The sequence below is a fragment of the Aotus nancymaae genome, unplaced genomic scaffold, assembly GCF_030222135.1.
Source record: "Aotus nancymaae isolate 86718 unplaced genomic scaffold, 86718_ANA_hifiasm-v0.15.2.pri h1tg000057l, whole genome shotgun sequence".
NCBI classification, from domain to species: domain Eukaryota; kingdom Metazoa; phylum Chordata; class Mammalia; order Primates; family Aotidae; genus Aotus; species Aotus nancymaae.
The window spans coordinates 1,469,334-1,485,094 of record NW_026988471.1 but is presented as its reverse complement, the minus strand read 5'-3'; the positions used below and the strand labels follow the sequence as shown (position 1 = coordinate 1,485,094).

General features: G+C 46.0%; 1 protein-coding gene across 19 annotated transcripts in view; it reads left to right on the top strand.

Annotated features, from left to right (window-relative positions):
- MYT1L (myelin transcription factor 1 like) overlaps positions 1–15,761 on the top strand; it is a 556,234-nt gene that overhangs the window by 156,184 nt on the left and 384,289 nt on the right. For all 19 annotated transcript variants that reach the window (XM_064363806.1, XM_064363803.1, XM_064363802.1 and 16 more), the window contains one exon: positions 2,270–2,386. The gene's annotated coding sequence lies outside the window, so the exon portion shown is untranslated. The remainder of the gene's footprint in view (positions 1–2,269; positions 2,387–15,761) is intronic.

Sequence of the window (15,761 nt, the reverse complement as noted above, 5' to 3'; positions counted from 1 at the left end):
GGAATGAATATGTGCCCCTCAGGGTGCTGGTACCTGCAGAAAAAGTCACCAGGAGCTGTTTCTTTCCATCTGCGTCCCACGGGTGGTGAGCACCTCCCTGGCAAGAGAGGGTGGAGGATGACGAGCTTGGTCCTTCCTTCCCTCAGCAGTACCCCACTGTGGAGGTGCTTCTCAGAGAGAAGGACATTTGCACAGTAATTCCCAGAACCATTGAGCCAAGACTCAGCTACAAATTCACACTCAATATACGGCACACATAGAAAGGAGGTCTGAGTGAGCCTCACGAGCGCACCACACTCCTCATACACATGGCACGCTTGCGGCCTGAGGATCCGTATCAGCTGCCACAGCAGTGGGATTCTTGCTTCTAGCATTTGGTTCTTTAAAAAGAGTATTTAAACTTTTAGCCCAGCCCTGCTATTGTCGGATACAGAACCTGAATATCAGAGTTTTATTCACTCAACAAATGTTCACACCAAGATTGGCTGTGATGGGCCCTGCTCACCCAGCAGTAGTGACAGTCATACAATCGATAACACTTGATGAAAAGAGTAGTTATATTTTTACATCATAATATTATTTCAACATGAATAATGTCGTTTATATGCTGGATGCCTTCGTATAATCTTACTGAGGAAGTAGGTGCCCAGTTCAAAAAGTTCAAATGAAGGAGGCTACATTGCAGCGAGTATCCACGAAGTGCACGTTCCTCTTCATCAGACTCTGCGTTATCTGGGAGGGGCTCTCCACATGTGCCGTCGCGTCTGTCTCTGCCTCACAGGACGCGGGGCTGAATTCTGAGCATTAATGATCAGGGCGCACACCTGAGGAAGAAGGTGGTGTCTGTCAGGGGTGAGTGCTCCTGAATCTAGGTGATTTGTAGATGATTTCAAGGCGGTATATCTGATGCAAAAATGTTTCGGGGGGGCATTTGCCTGAGGAAGAAAATGCAAGAATGCCCCACATTTATACTATGTGGGTGTTGAGAAAAAGTCATAAAACACACAACTGTCATCAGAGATTTTCCAGTGTCGATGGCTGTACACTGCTATAAATAAAACCCCAAATTATAATGTGTATTAAAAGCTAAGTTTATTTTTAAGTGTTACAAAACAGCTCCGAACTGATGACTGTAGACTTTGCAGCAAAACAAACACACTAACTCTCATTCAAGTTTTGAACCTTGATTTTTCAGGGTGATTTTAGAACCTTTCTAGTTCCATGCGTCTATTTTGGAATTACTTTGTCTTTTATGTGTTTGTTTTAGTAAACTCTTATTAGGAGAAATAATAATAATTGTTACGGTTGCGTTTTGTCGGCTGCCTTTGCGTTTCCGAGGAAATCTTGTGTTAGCGTGTTTCAAGTTTCCCTTGCTAAGCACTCTGGCCGGCATCTTTATCACACGCAGGAAGTACAGTGTCTGTGAGAGGAGTTATGGTAATGCTGCTGCATCGAGCTGATCATAAACAGCGTGGGGAGTCCCTGAGGGTCTCTCGTTCTCCTGACGCACGTCTCGGAGGCACATTAACACTTGTCTGCTTTACCATAGACGCACTTTATGAGCCTCTCGGAATTTGGAGGTTTGCACCGGGAACAATGGCTTCCCTGACTGAGGCATCACCCTCTCACTGTCTGATTTTCTAGCTCACTGTTTTGTTTAATAAAACAAATTCTGCCTTTGATAGCAGACTTTGAAATCACATAGGTATTTCCTCTTCAAATGAGAACAGTCAACGGTCTCTAATACTGAGATAACACTGCAGAAAAACTTGATAGTTAATAATTTCCACGTTTGCATTAATGAAGGTGATTTCTTTTGTTGTTATTAGATAAAATTGAGCTGACATTTGGAAACGGCCTTGTCATCAGGAAACTGTATTTTCGTATGAATGAAATTCCATTATTTCCGAAAATCTTTCTCCTTTATTAAATTGTTTTCTAATTACATCAAAGTGTTAAAGAAGGCAGTAGTCTAAGAAATGGGCCTGTAATGGGTCACCCTAAATATTAAGTGCATTTGATTTTACCTTCAGACCTAGCCATGTATTTGAAATTGTTCAATATCTTGGATTTCAAAGTAAATTAACTAAATGTTTAAAAAGTACTTCTACTCAGCCATCGTTAGAGTTTATAACAAGGTTTCTGGGTAAAATTATTTACACATCTTCTCGAGGTGCAGTTACCTATCTTGAAATGTAGCTGTTGTGAGTCTCACAGCGCAGGGACGTACCTTCCTCACGGTATTTTGTGTTGTCGCTCTCTCCTTTAGAAGATGAACTCAGAGGAGAATTGGTGAATTCCTATCCAGTGGGCAGCTCGAAACCCTGGTCGACAGCAGAAGAGCATCAGGCCCCGAGATCACCCACCCAGCGCGGACGGACTGCAGGTACCTCCGCCCCGCACGGGGCTCCGGGATTGCTGCAGGCAGCCCCTCCTCTGGCGCTTGTCCCATTTGCTGCTTTGAGTAAATACTTTCATCTTAGCTGCCTGGTGCTTCATGGCTTCCGGGAGGCAGTTAAAGTTGCATTGCGCATCCTCTCCAAAGAGACAATTCGTGCCAAAAAGAGCCCTTTGCAGTTAAATTAGATGAGGCATAGCTTGTTCTCACTGCTGAAGCTATATAGGGCAGGGATGATGTGAGGATCCTCGTGGGTGCTGAGAGGACACCTCGGGATGGCCAGTGGGAGGGAAAGGTGCCCATGACCCTCACATGGAAATGGTTCATGTGGCCTCACTGCGCGCAGCAGCTACGCTTGCAGCGGAAGGGACTGGTTGGTAAAGCATGTGGGATCTGATTTGGGGGGCTGCGGTTGGATGAGGTTGGCACACACCTAGTGGCTGCTACCTCACGGCACAGATTTTTAGGGCTGGAGGTGGACAAGACTGAAATATGGTCCAAATCTCAGGCCCTGCAAAGTCTCTGGTTCTGAATGAGCGAATGGAACGGAAACTCTGGTATTCTCTTCTCAATACTCACATTTAGAAGTACTTTTATGTATGTTACTCTGATAAAGAAAAGGAGAAAATTCTGGTAAAAATGGTAATTTCTCAGCGTGCTCTATAAGGGAAGCTGTGGTGCATTTTAAGGTTCACTGTGCAATTGTGATTTATTTGTCTGCCGACTGCCCCATTTGCCTGTCTGATAATAGAACTGCTTACCACTACACAGAAATTAGAGGCTGGGATTGTCTTCCATATGCTGCAAGCTGGTGGGTGCTGCCAGCTTTAAGAGCTTTATGAACTGTGGTAATAGGTCACAGTTGTTCTAATTATTTTCTCGTCTCTACCCTATTCATTTTCCCTGAAGAAACTCACTGCTCTCATTGGTTCAGTTTGGGGAAGGCATTATGTCTAATCGTACATTTCCCTGAGGTTAAAAAAAAACAACAAAAAACAAAAGAATCTATTCGCATTGAGTGTTCATGAATACTTGGCTTCAGAAGCAGTTAAAGTTTCTGAACTGTAGGTGTTTCGTACATCCAGGCTGTCTTATTTGATCTCATCTCATTGAATTTTAGTAATAAGTTACGGACGTTTAATGAAATATTTTGTAAGGGTGTAACGTTTACATGTGGCTTTACTGAATTGGCATTCGGGCATTGAGTTAGATACTCTCATTTAACTGAGGATGCCCAATGTGGTTTGATATAAAGCATTCAAATACAAATCTCACCAGGAACTCAATGAAGCAACAAGGAAAAAGAGTGCGCTGGTTTTGAAAGAAACACCCATGTTTATACTTGGCTTTCAGTCAGGTTCTCGGCTGAGGCATTCCCTTTGATTTTGAGAGGTGTCCATTTTCGGAATGTGAGAGCAAATTGGACTTAGTCAGGGAAAAAAGAGATCTCGAGGTTCCAGCAGCTGAAATCCTGTCCGGCTTTGCCCTGGAGTCTGCCATCCTTAGGGGAGTGTCCGCCGGGATCCCTCCAGCCAGGCCCTGCGTGAGCAGACCTTTCTGGGTGTAAGACGAGCTTGTCACCCAAAGATCTCCGGGGCCTCCAGAACCAATTAGATGATAATAAGAGCAGGATGCACAAGCAATGCTTGCGTCTCACGTGGGTCATTCCATTCAGTCCTCGCTCTCTTCATTCTGTCCTCGTCAGTCCTCACCAATCATGTCCACTTTCAGGGCTGCGGTAACAGTGCATAGAGGCCACCCTGACAGCCGCACACTGTGGAGGATGCAGACGTGCAGCCTCTTATTTCTGGAATTTTTTTATCCATGTTCTCTTTTTTTGACGATTAGTATTTGACTCTCAGGGAATGGTCAATATCTAGTTTCTGGATGTATGCCATAAGTACTTTAGTAAATGGGTGATAAATGAAATATATATAAAACAGTACATTGAAAAATAGATTTAGCATCATAAAATGGGGATACATTGCTATGTTAATGAGACTATGTCTTCACATAGTAAGCTATAAAATGACAATTTGTAAATCATTGTGTTGCATAGACCTGTGGGCCAACACTTTTTGTAGAGCCAGATAATATTTTAGACTCTGTGGAGGGAGTGGTCCTGTGCACTGCTCACCACTGCCATGCTGTCTGAAATGAGCCACAGGCAACAGTGAGCAATTGGCGTGGCCGTCGGCCAATAAAACTTTATTTGCAGCATCAGCAGAGAACAGATTTGGCCCGGGGGCTTGAGTTCATCAACCCATGGTGAAGGCCTAAGTTCCCAGTTCTGAAATAGCCGCAGTCACTTCTGGAAGAGAGATGGCCGCTAACTCCTCCCTGGGTGAGCAGACCCTTGCAAACTAGCATGGCGGTCTGAAGTTACCATCTGCAGATGTGCTGCTCCCAGGCAAGCCCTTTGCCGATGCCTGGGCGAGGTACCCAGCGTGAGCGAGCAGAGACTTCCACGAAGTCTGAAAGAAGGGTGAAGACGGCAAGGTTGTCACCTCTGTGGAGGTTGGGGCAGAATTCAAGAGACTCCTAAGATTTCAAGAGGAGGAAATGTTTCCAGTGCGTTTGTGGCTATATCACCCTGTCTGACTAGAAATATCATCCTGAAAACTGTGTGGGATGTGACACCACACTAAATCCAGCCGGAAGGGGTATTTCCACGCCTGGATACAGAGGGAGTTCTGTCTGTAAAACCGCACATATGCTGAAAGAAACGTCTTCCTGGAGGGGTGAGTGATGCCAGTCAGCAGTCTGGGGGGCAGAGCTGCACGTGGTCACTTGACAGGGCCAGACCACACAACTGAGTGAGGTGGGACTCCATTCAGCCTGTTTCGCCCCGTACCCTCTGCAGATACAAGACAAAAACATAAACATACGAATTTTAAAAAACAGAGAGAACGTGGAGAATAATATACCAACCACAAAAGAGAGTGATTTCCGGTTGCAGAGGAGTGGACACCACCAGCTTGATAAAAAGGTGAATGCTGAAAAAGACCTTAACAATGCCATCAATATTTTTAAAGCCTCCTTACGTTTGCCTCAGACTTTGAAAAATCATATTTAGGATGTGAATCTGTATCATACATTATTTAGCCAAAACAGAGTATTAGCTGACATTTTCCACGGAGAGGACTTGCTAGAATCTCTGTGTCTTTAAGACAGTAATCTACGTGGTAATACATTATTACAGAATAAGTCAAAAGAGGTGATAGAGAGAGAAGCAGCAGAAACACAGCCTGCAGGGTGCGCTCCTACCACGCTGCCCAACGAGCTGGGAGAGGAAAGGTCTGCTAGGCCCAGGAACGGTTCAGTGTCCAGCAGAAATTTCCCAAAAAGTTATAGGATATCAGACTAGAGAACAAATCGTAATTCTTCCCCAGCATCTGCAGAGAAGCTACTCGGCTCCTTGAACCTGAGCCTGTTTCACCATCAGTAAAATGGCCATAGAATTTCTTCTTCACTGAACTGTTACAAGGATTACATGTTGTAAGTGTCTTAAACACTAGATTTCGTCCTTGAAACACAGAAGATGTTTTAAAATTTCCCAGAGCTGTATGGATTTTGAAATGAGATGTGGACAGAAGTACCCGGTTCCCCTCTAGATGGCAGCTGCCCAAATGAAGACATCACCAGCTGTGTCACCTTCTCTAGGGCCTTGGGGCTGAGTATTAGAAAGGTTTGGGGTGGGTCTGGCCTCCATTATTTCTTGGAAGTAAAAACTCCTGGAAAAAGGAGAGTTGCTCTCAGGTAGCAGAGGCACAACCAAGCTGGAACGCTGATTCCGGCCCTGGAGTGAAACACGCTCAGGGCTGACCACTCTCTACACCAGCATCTTTTATTCAAGCACTCGGGGTCACTGGAAGTGGCTGGAGAGCTTGGGGCCCTGAGGGTGGAGTGTGGCTTATTTGTGCTCCCGGCTCTCAGCATATCACTTGCTATGTCTACTGTGTAGGCACCCCAAAATTATCAGTCTCAGCATGGATGAGTCCACTATCTATCCAGGTAAAGCGTTGTTTTTATTTGCTCATAATTTAGAACCTGCGGTAAGTGTTATGAAGTGTGAAAGTGGATCCAGAACTTTCCACCTGCACCCCAACACACCTAATGAGCACTTTTAACTGAAGGTCAAAAGTAGTGGAAGGAATGACTTTTCATGTTCGGCTATGACTTGGCCCTTGACTTCCTAGCTGCTCACTTACTGCTCTTCTCAATGAAATACAATGCACACCCTCATCACGTGACCCATTGTTTTTACTGCACACCCCTCTGACCTGGAGCCTCTGGGATGCCCGTGCTCCCTCCTCCTGTCTAGTGCACACCATTCTGCAAAGACACCGTTCTGCAAAGTTGCTCGTAGGTCCACACGCGCCTCACCAGTCTACACACACCAGTCCCACTCATGCGAGGTCACCTGCTTATTTGAGTTCCTCATTCGTTGTCATTTGTGGGTGCAAGGGAAGGCACAGAATTTAGCCCACATCTAAATGAAGTAAATGCCTACTTTCTAAGATGAAATGCATTGTTTAGTGAATTATTTCAAATGTCCCATCCATACACAAGAACATACTCTTTTGTGCATTTACATAACGTATGTTTGAGTCAACTATGACATGAGATGTTACATAAAAATGGAATCAGAGAATTCCGCAGAAAAGCTGTGCTTGCTGAACCATGTAATAAGGGTGGAGGCACGATGACAACCACAACAACACAACCCCCGGAGAAGGAGCCGCAGAGTCGTGAGGACGGCGCCGCCCCAAAGGGGACACTCTGAGTGTTGCTAGAGAAGGAACGGAGGGCTGGAGAGTCTCCTCCCCGGCTGGCTCCAAGGACACCTTCCGACTTAGACAAGGACAGTTCAGGCGTGGGGCCAGCATCAGGAAAGGCTAAAGACTTGGGAGCGGGAAGCCGGAGGGAAGGCAGGGTGGGCATGGTGGGTTTAGGTTAAGCTCTGTAGATGGTGAGAGTCCATGGCTGAGTTTAAGCAAAGAGGAGACAGGGTCTGATTTTCCAGTGTGGAGTGTGGATTGGAGGAGCTAACGCCAGTGCCTGGGGGCAGGGGGGCTGTTGACAGAGTCCAGGAGAAGTTGTTGAGAGTCTCCAGGAGGACAGGGTATTTGGTTTGAAGATGAAGGTGTGTGTGATGGGCTTACAGCCAGCAAAGCTATGCAGATCAAGGTGGGATTTGGACATCATCATGCCCAGCAGGGAAGAAGAGAGTGAAGGCTTCACAGTACAGCTTGGAAAACATCAACAAATTTTATATCAACCCCTCAGATCCTGGGGTTTTCATCTGTAAAATAGTGGGAATGTTTCTCATGTCATAGGGTTGTTGAGGATTCCATAAACCAGTGCCTGAAAAGCCTGCAGTGCAGAGGCTGGCAGGTAAATGCCAGCCCTTTAAACCCTGGTTACCCTCATTATTATTCACAAAGAACCCAAGGCACACTTGCTTCGCCGTAAAAGAGGAAGGCAGAAGCGATCTGATTTACATCTGCGTTATGCTTTATGCTGTTCAAATCAAAGTGCCTTCAATTCCTATGCGGCTGTGTAAGAAATGAAGAGGCACTCTGAACCCATGCAGAGAGATTTTAAGAATATTTTGTTAAAGAAAAAAGCAAGATGCAGAAGAGAAGCAAAAGTATGACTTCACACACACACACACACACACACACACACACACACACATTTGCTTGTATTTGCATAAAAAAACTAGACGGATAGAGAAAATAACTAAAAGAAATGTTTGTATGTGGGATTACTAAAGGAAAAGGCAGGTCGAGAGGGAAATGTTTTCATTGTTCTTGTTCATTCATTTATTCATTTCTTTCTTTATTTTTGAATAATGTAAATGTATCTCATATTCAAAAAATGAAGTTTAAAAGAAAAGTGAAGAGTGCTTTCAAATAACTAAGCTTACGTATCCTCACCAGCCCTTTGTTTTAGGTAGGAAGGGGTCATTCACGCAGTTTTACAAATGAGGAGGCTGAGGATCCATAGCTTACATAACCTGACCAAGGTCACAGCCAGTGATTGACAGCTCTGGGTTTGAATTCTGACTCTGAAACCCACGCATCGCCACCCTTTCCCCTCATAATACACAGCTACGCTGGCGGGGTCTTCTTCAATGTTTATTGCTAACACAGAGACACGTTACTCAATCTAAATGTTTGGGATCAGAGAAGAGCGACAGCAGATAAACAAAATGAAACAAAATGACTGATGGTGGTGGAGGCTGGGAGGCAGGCCACAGGACGGTGTTTTTAACGAGGACTTACCTGAGTGACCTGCAGACAAAATGGCCACGCTGGTTCATCAGTTTGTAACTGTGGGAGGGAGAAAGGGAAGAAGGGAGAGAAGGAAGGAGGGAAGGAGAAAAAGAGGGAGGCAGGCTACATGATTAAGAAAGGAAATAAGGAGATGAGAAAGGGAATACATATAAGAAGAGGGAGAAATTCTCCTATCAGACTCTCTAGTTAATGGCTATGCCTAGTGAACACTATTACTTTTTAAATCTTCAGTTTTCCCCATAGCTCTCATAATATTCCATGTATGCTCCTCTTTCTAAAATTATCTAATTTAAAACGTGCTTTACAAAGAATAAAATAGAAGATTTTATTATTACTTCTTTACTTATTCAATAATGAAGGTCAGAATCTCAAAATTATTTTTAAAAGGTATTTTTGAATACAACTTCCAAGAAATAGCTATGAGGTGACAAAGTGATAAAATGGCAGTGATTGTGGAAGAAATTCTTTAGAATAATAAAGGAAAACATTATTTTATATCTTAGTTATGTTTATACATTGAAACAGCTATAAAGAACGTATGGACAATTTGGTAAATGTGAATATTCCCAATATTCTGTATGTTTTATGATATGATTTAAATAATGATAACTTTTCTGTTGAAATTACACATGGATTATACGGGAGAATGTGTTTTTCTCTTAGAACGTAAATGTTGACATATTTAGGTGTGAGCTTGCCACGACGTCTGTGAGGTTCAGGAAAATGTGTGTGTGACATGTGGATGTCTGTGTGGACCTGTGTGTGTGTGTGTCTGTCTGTGTGAGGAGGGTGTAGATGTGTGTGTGTGGTGTGTGAATGTGTGCACCTGTGTGTGTGTGTATGTCTGTGTGAGCATGTGTGTGTCTGTGTGTGTGGCATGTGGATGTGTGTGTGTGTGTCTGAGTGTGTATGTGTGGCGTGTGGATGTCTGTGTGCACCTGTGCATGTGTGTGTCTGTGTGTGTGGCATGTGGATGTGTGTGTGGCATGTGTGTGACTGTGTGTGTGTGTGTGTGTAATTGCTTTGTGTACCCCACCTCTACTTGGTGTCTAATATGGACAAAGTTACAAGGTAACATTACTGCATCCATTTTCTTAGAGACATATTTTAAACTGTCAGAGGTAGATCATTGAACTCGAAATCTCCTTTCCAACTTAAGGAAAGACGAATTGTCTTTGGCTGGGGAAGCCTGTGAGCTCTACTTCTGGTGCCCCGGGAGAGTCACACAAGTCCGCCTTCCAGCAGAGGCTCACCCGGGAAAGCAGCTGGCCGGCCTTGACTGTCCCTTATTTCCAGGCTGGGAGGAAAGAGTCACAGCACATGCAGAGTTTTCTAAGCCAGAGTGTGTGTCGGTGAAGCTGCGGGTGAACGCTGAGTGCCATTCTATCCCCCGTCACGGTGCATTTACGCGTTTTGTGTCCTCCTCATGAAAATAAAGTGTCTAACAGGATGCTCAGCTTGAAAACTTGTATGCATGGAACGCAGCTGTAAAGGCAAGGGGTACGGGGAGGCTCCTCCACTGAGCGACAGTGTGTGTGTGTGCGCTTCTGAAAACCATGTCTGTTGATGGCACGTGTCCCTCTTTCACATGCCCTGAAAGCACTTTGCAGAACGCCAAAAGTTTATGCAGATGGTATTTCTTCCAATTCATTCCCACACAGAAAATAAAAAGGATAGTTGGTCAACTGGCCATCTGGGGTGGCTACTCTATGTGAGGCATCGTGCTAGGTCTTGAAAAGTAACCAAAAAATAAGAGCAGTGTTGACACCCTCCTCAGTTACTTGGGAGTCAGAGGTTTAGGAAACTTGGTCAGCTTGGACCCACCCTGATTAAGCAGCAAAAAGATGTCACGATGCCCACATACGTTGTTGAGAGTCATGCGAGCCACCCTCATCCAAACAGGACGCATAAAACGTGGCGTTAGGTACCAGCAGAATGAAACGCAAGTGGCAGCAGGAAGTGACAAGTTCCCAGAGAATCTTTAAAAGACCTAAAGAAGTTAAACCACAGGAAGGAAGAAATGAAGAAAGGGAGAGAGGAGGAGAGTGCGAAAGACACATAATATGGGCATGACTATAAGAAAAAGACAAAATGGAAAACAAAATCCAAACGCCTGTTCTCCTATGTGACCTCAAACGCTCCAGGAGCGTCACTGCGTCACCACAGTCAGGTCATCTGAATTAGCCAAGTTTATCAAAAAGAGCCAAATTACATACACCATTCTTGTTTAATACCCTAAGAAATTAAATTTATATAAATTATATGTATTCTTTTAAATTATAAAAATATCTGGATTGCTGTAGGGGATGATATTGAGGTCATTTTTTGCCACATGAAACATGCATCAATAAGAATTAAGAGGTAAAAAAGTTATTTCTCTCAATGAAAAAGAGAAGCAAGAACTTTGCTGTTTTCTGATAGACATAAGATGCACACCTGGTCCCATTTCGCCTTTACCATGGACCAATGACAGTTTCCCAGACATGCTGAGGCAAAGACTCCTTTCAGAACTTCCCACACCGCAGGAGGCCAAAGTCCTTTTGTTGGCGTTTTGCTTCTTACTTAATTGCAACTAGTGTCAGGCGACATAAATTCTATTTCATTGATAAATCTTCAGAATGCCTTGTCGCAGATTTGCAACTGACAGTTTGCTCTTACAGAAAACATGGATGAGTGCAAGCGAGGCAGGAAGGATAAGAGTTGGCATCTTAGCTAACGGGGTGGCAACGAAGGCCCCATCTCAGGTCTTGAATGGAGATCAGAGCTCCATGTAGAAAGAAAAGCAAGGTTGGGGGTTCTGATGGAGGTGGTCCCAGGACCGTTCTTTGAACAACACTCATTTAGGGTCAGGTGGTCCTGCTGGTAGCTTCAGAAGCAGCCGCGCTTGGTGGGGTTTATGCTGAGGATAGACCCGCTTAGCCAAGTTCTAATTTCTACGGTCTACCTGGAGCTCTGCTCTCCATTCGAGACCTAACGGGGTGGTCACGAAGGCCCCCACTACTACTTTTATCAATGCTCACGGTAAATTGATCTGCTACCTTTCCAAGGTCATGGGGTTACAAATCAAAGGGTCACAGGGTGGCAAATCAAGTTATTGCGAGCACTGATAAAAGTAGAAGGGCGAGCGGCCGCCTGAGAGCAACAGAGTGTTTCCGACACCTGCAAACGTGGCCAGGATCTGAACTGGTCGGAATAGACTGCGCTGTTTAAAACGTGATTTCAGAAATGAACTCAGAAAGCAGGGCCCTGACGAACTTTATTCCGTGCTCATGTCACAACTTAACGCCAGCTGGGCAGACCCTTCAGTGTGTGGCTCTGCCCTGTGGAATCGGAGCCTTCCGGAAATTAGCGGGGCCATGAAACCCCTGCAGGATGCTTCAGGCCAGGCCACAGTGTTCCCTTAGTCAGAGTCAGATCCACTGCCCTGGAAACTGGGAGGCACAGGCGTCCTGTGTGTCCAGGAAGAGGGGGTGACATGGACGCGAGCAGAGCCTCAGCCCCACCGCCCTCCCAGGGGTGGAGGGCTCAGCTGCTGTAGACCGCGGGCACCCCCTGCATTCCCACCCCAGCTCCTTCTCTGTGCATGGCGGGCACCCCCTGCGTTCCCACGCCAGCTTCTTCTCTGTGAACGGCGGGCACCCCCTGCGTTCCCACCCCGGCTCCTTCTCTGTGAACGGTGGGCACCCCCTGCGTTCCCACCCCGGCTCCTTCTCTGTGAACGGTGGGCACCCCCTGCGTTCCCACCCCGGCTTCTTCTCTGTGAACGGCGGGCACCCCCTGCGTTCCCACCCCGGCTCCTTCTCTGTGAACGGCGGGCACCGCCTGCATTCCCACCCCGGCTCCTTCTCTGTGCATGGTGGGCACCGCCTGCGTTCCCACCCAACCCACTTCCTGTGTTCTAACTTGGTTCTGTTGCTAATATCATCTGGTGCCCCACGCGGGTCCGCCTTCAGGTAGGACTCTGGTGAGCTTGCTGGTCCGAGCTGAGCTTCGGGGGGTCCAAATTCATTTGTGTTTCCTGCAGAGATGAGCGGACTGACTTCTTGCCAGAAACACTGGTCTGTGAAATTGGAGTCTGGCTAAGCAAGTCTGTCCCACCAAGTGCACCTGCTTCTGAAACTACTGGGAGGATCGCCTGGCTCCAAGCCAGTGTCTGAAGAACAGTTCTGGGTCCACTTCCATTAGAACCCCAAAACTTGCTTTTTGTTCTTCACGGAACTCTGGTCTCCATTTGAGACATAAGGTAGCAGAATTTCTAGTGTAGGGCCTAGATATACGGGAGGGATGGCAGGGGTGGGGGAACTGGGGAAGGATGACATTAGAATTATCTAATGTAGATGACGGGGGGATGGATGCATCAAACCACCACGGCACACGTATACCTGTGTAACACACCTGCACGTTCTGCACATGTACCCCAGACATTAAAGTATATTTTTTTAAAAAAAGAAACAGAAAAAAATAGTACAGAAAAAATTTTAATCGATACCCCACAAATTCCTATGCACATTAAAGCAGAGCTCCTGCCCTAAGTGACAGTGTGTTCACTGAGCTGAGATGTCCACCTCGGAGGCTCCTGGGAGCTGTCGTCCCCAGCGCTGTCCTGCTCTGTTGCCACATGCCCAGGGAGTTGGGTTCTTTGTCTTTATTGTTTCATCTAATTTTGTCAGCTGAGCCCTGGCAAATACAATGACACGTGCTTCTGGTTTCAAGTTATTTTTGTTATTTTTTACTTCTTACCATTTTACAACAAAAGGATGCAAATAGGCACAAGTGCGGCTGAGCCCCCAGGGTACGTCCTCAAGCTCCCACAGTGGCCACACTTGTTTCATTGACACCCGACCCTTCTTCCTCATGCAGGCATGGGTCACTCTGAAGCAAATCCAAGTAAGTATGTAATTTCAGCTAGAAATAATTTAGCATAAATTCCTAAAAATAATAGTTCTTTTTGTAAAAACATAACCACCCATCAAACCTTACAAGAAAGTCTTAATGTTATCAAATATCCAAGTAGGGTTCACACTTCCAATATGGTCTCACACATGTATTAATACGGTTTGGTTTTCTTTTGTTTGCTTGTTTTTTGAGACAGAGTCTTGCTCTGTTAGCCAGGCTGGAGTGCAGTGGTGCGATCTTGGCTCACTGCAACCTCTGCCTCCCAGGTTCAAACTATTCTCATGCCTCAGCCTCTCGAGTAGCTGGGACTACAGGCATGTGCCATCATGCCTGGCTAATTTATATATATATATATTTTTTTTAAGTAGAGACGGGAATTCGCCATGTTGGCCAGGATGGTCTCAAACTCCTGACCTCAAATGATCAACCTGCCTTGGCTTCCCAAAGTGCTGGGATTACACACGTGAGCCACCGCTCCTGGCCCAGTTTGCTTGTTTCTGAATTGGAATCTAAAATGAGATCCGCAGTGGTATCTTACCGACATGTGTATTGAATCCTTTTTCGGGCTACATACCCTTTGCTTCCTTTTCCTCCCTGCCTTACCTCTTGTGACTTATTTCCTGAATAAGCTGGGCAGAGGGTCCCCCAGTCTGTGTTTTCCTGAGGTCACTTCTTTAGTGCCATTTGACAGGTTCCTTGGGCCTCTGAGTCTCCCGCATGCTGGTGTGAGTGCAGACGCCTGAGCCGCCGCAGCTTTGATCTTGTGGCATCCTCCAGGGGAGGTGGCATGCGATGTCTGGCCGCCTCCCATTCTGTAGCCTGACAGCTGGCAGGTAGGGACCCGTGATGCTCAGGTCGTCAGCCTGACCAACCTATTAGGAAGTCTCCCCTCAACCTTCTCACCTCATGGCTTTAGAGCCAATGATGCCCAAGGCCTGGATCCACCATTTCTCCAGAGTTACAAGTGATAGCCTATCATTCTTATTTATTACTTGGAGGACTTCTCTACAGAAAACATTCCCTCATCAACCATTTGGTTTCTGGTTGATGCAGAAACCAAATTACTTTGATTTTTCCTGTTGTGCAAAAATCAAAGTAAATGTTTTTTCTTACTTTACCGCTTTTTCAAATAATAGTATTTTTTTCTTCCGATGAGAAATAGCAGCATTAAAATGTGAACAGACATGTACTGAAGCAAAAATTTGGCATCTCCTGAGGTTTTGTTTTTGTTTGCGAAGTCCACGTGGGCTTTCTGTGCACACACTACTCGTGATGATGAAAGTCGGAACTGACACAGAGGGCCGAAGGTCCTCGTGTGCTGCGTGAAGGCACATGTGTTACCTCACTTAAACTTCTCAGCAACCAACCCCGTGAGGTCGATACTATGATCACCCTCGTCTGGTGACGGGGAAACTGAGGCACAGAGAGACGTGGGTTTCCTGTCCCCCACGCCGCACAGCTGTTACGTGACAGACCTGGGTGCTCTGGCAGAATGTCCAATCTGGAGCTGCAGCCCAGCATCTAACCACTTGAGGCTTCTGAACTCACGCAGGGCCTACTGGGTGTTTATGAGGGTTAGTGAGAGAAAGAAGAAAAAGCAGCAGACACAGGAACCCTCCCAAGGAAATGCAAGCTATCAACAATTTGATATGGAGGTACTAGATAAGGTAATAGCACAGGGCTTTTCAAGGTCATCTGCTTGGTTAACTGGGCTGAAAGTTGCCAAGGGCTTTAATGGCCAGAAGTGGCTATTGGCCTTCCTGTCCTTTGAAGACATGTTTAATTCTCCAGGGGCATCCAGGGGGATCCACGCCCACTTGCTAAGGCAGCTCCCAAGCTGGCACTGGCTGCCTCCCAGTCGGCAATCTCAACACAGGCCTGTGGGTGAAGAGGGCGCTGGCCCGAAGGCCACCTGCACTCAGCAGCGAGGTGCTCCCCAGCATCTGGGGGTGGGGAAGGAAAGCCGGGCGAGAGCCTACGCCACACCTGGTGTGTGTTAATTAAGGGAGTTGGTTGAGCCCCTCTCACCTCCATTTAATGTGCATCCGTGCACCTAATTAAAACACACATGTGCAGTGTAGGAGAGGCTCTATTCAGCATCACCACCTACGAGTTTTGAGGATCCTGAAGAGACCATGAATACTGACCCTTGACCCCATTTCCAA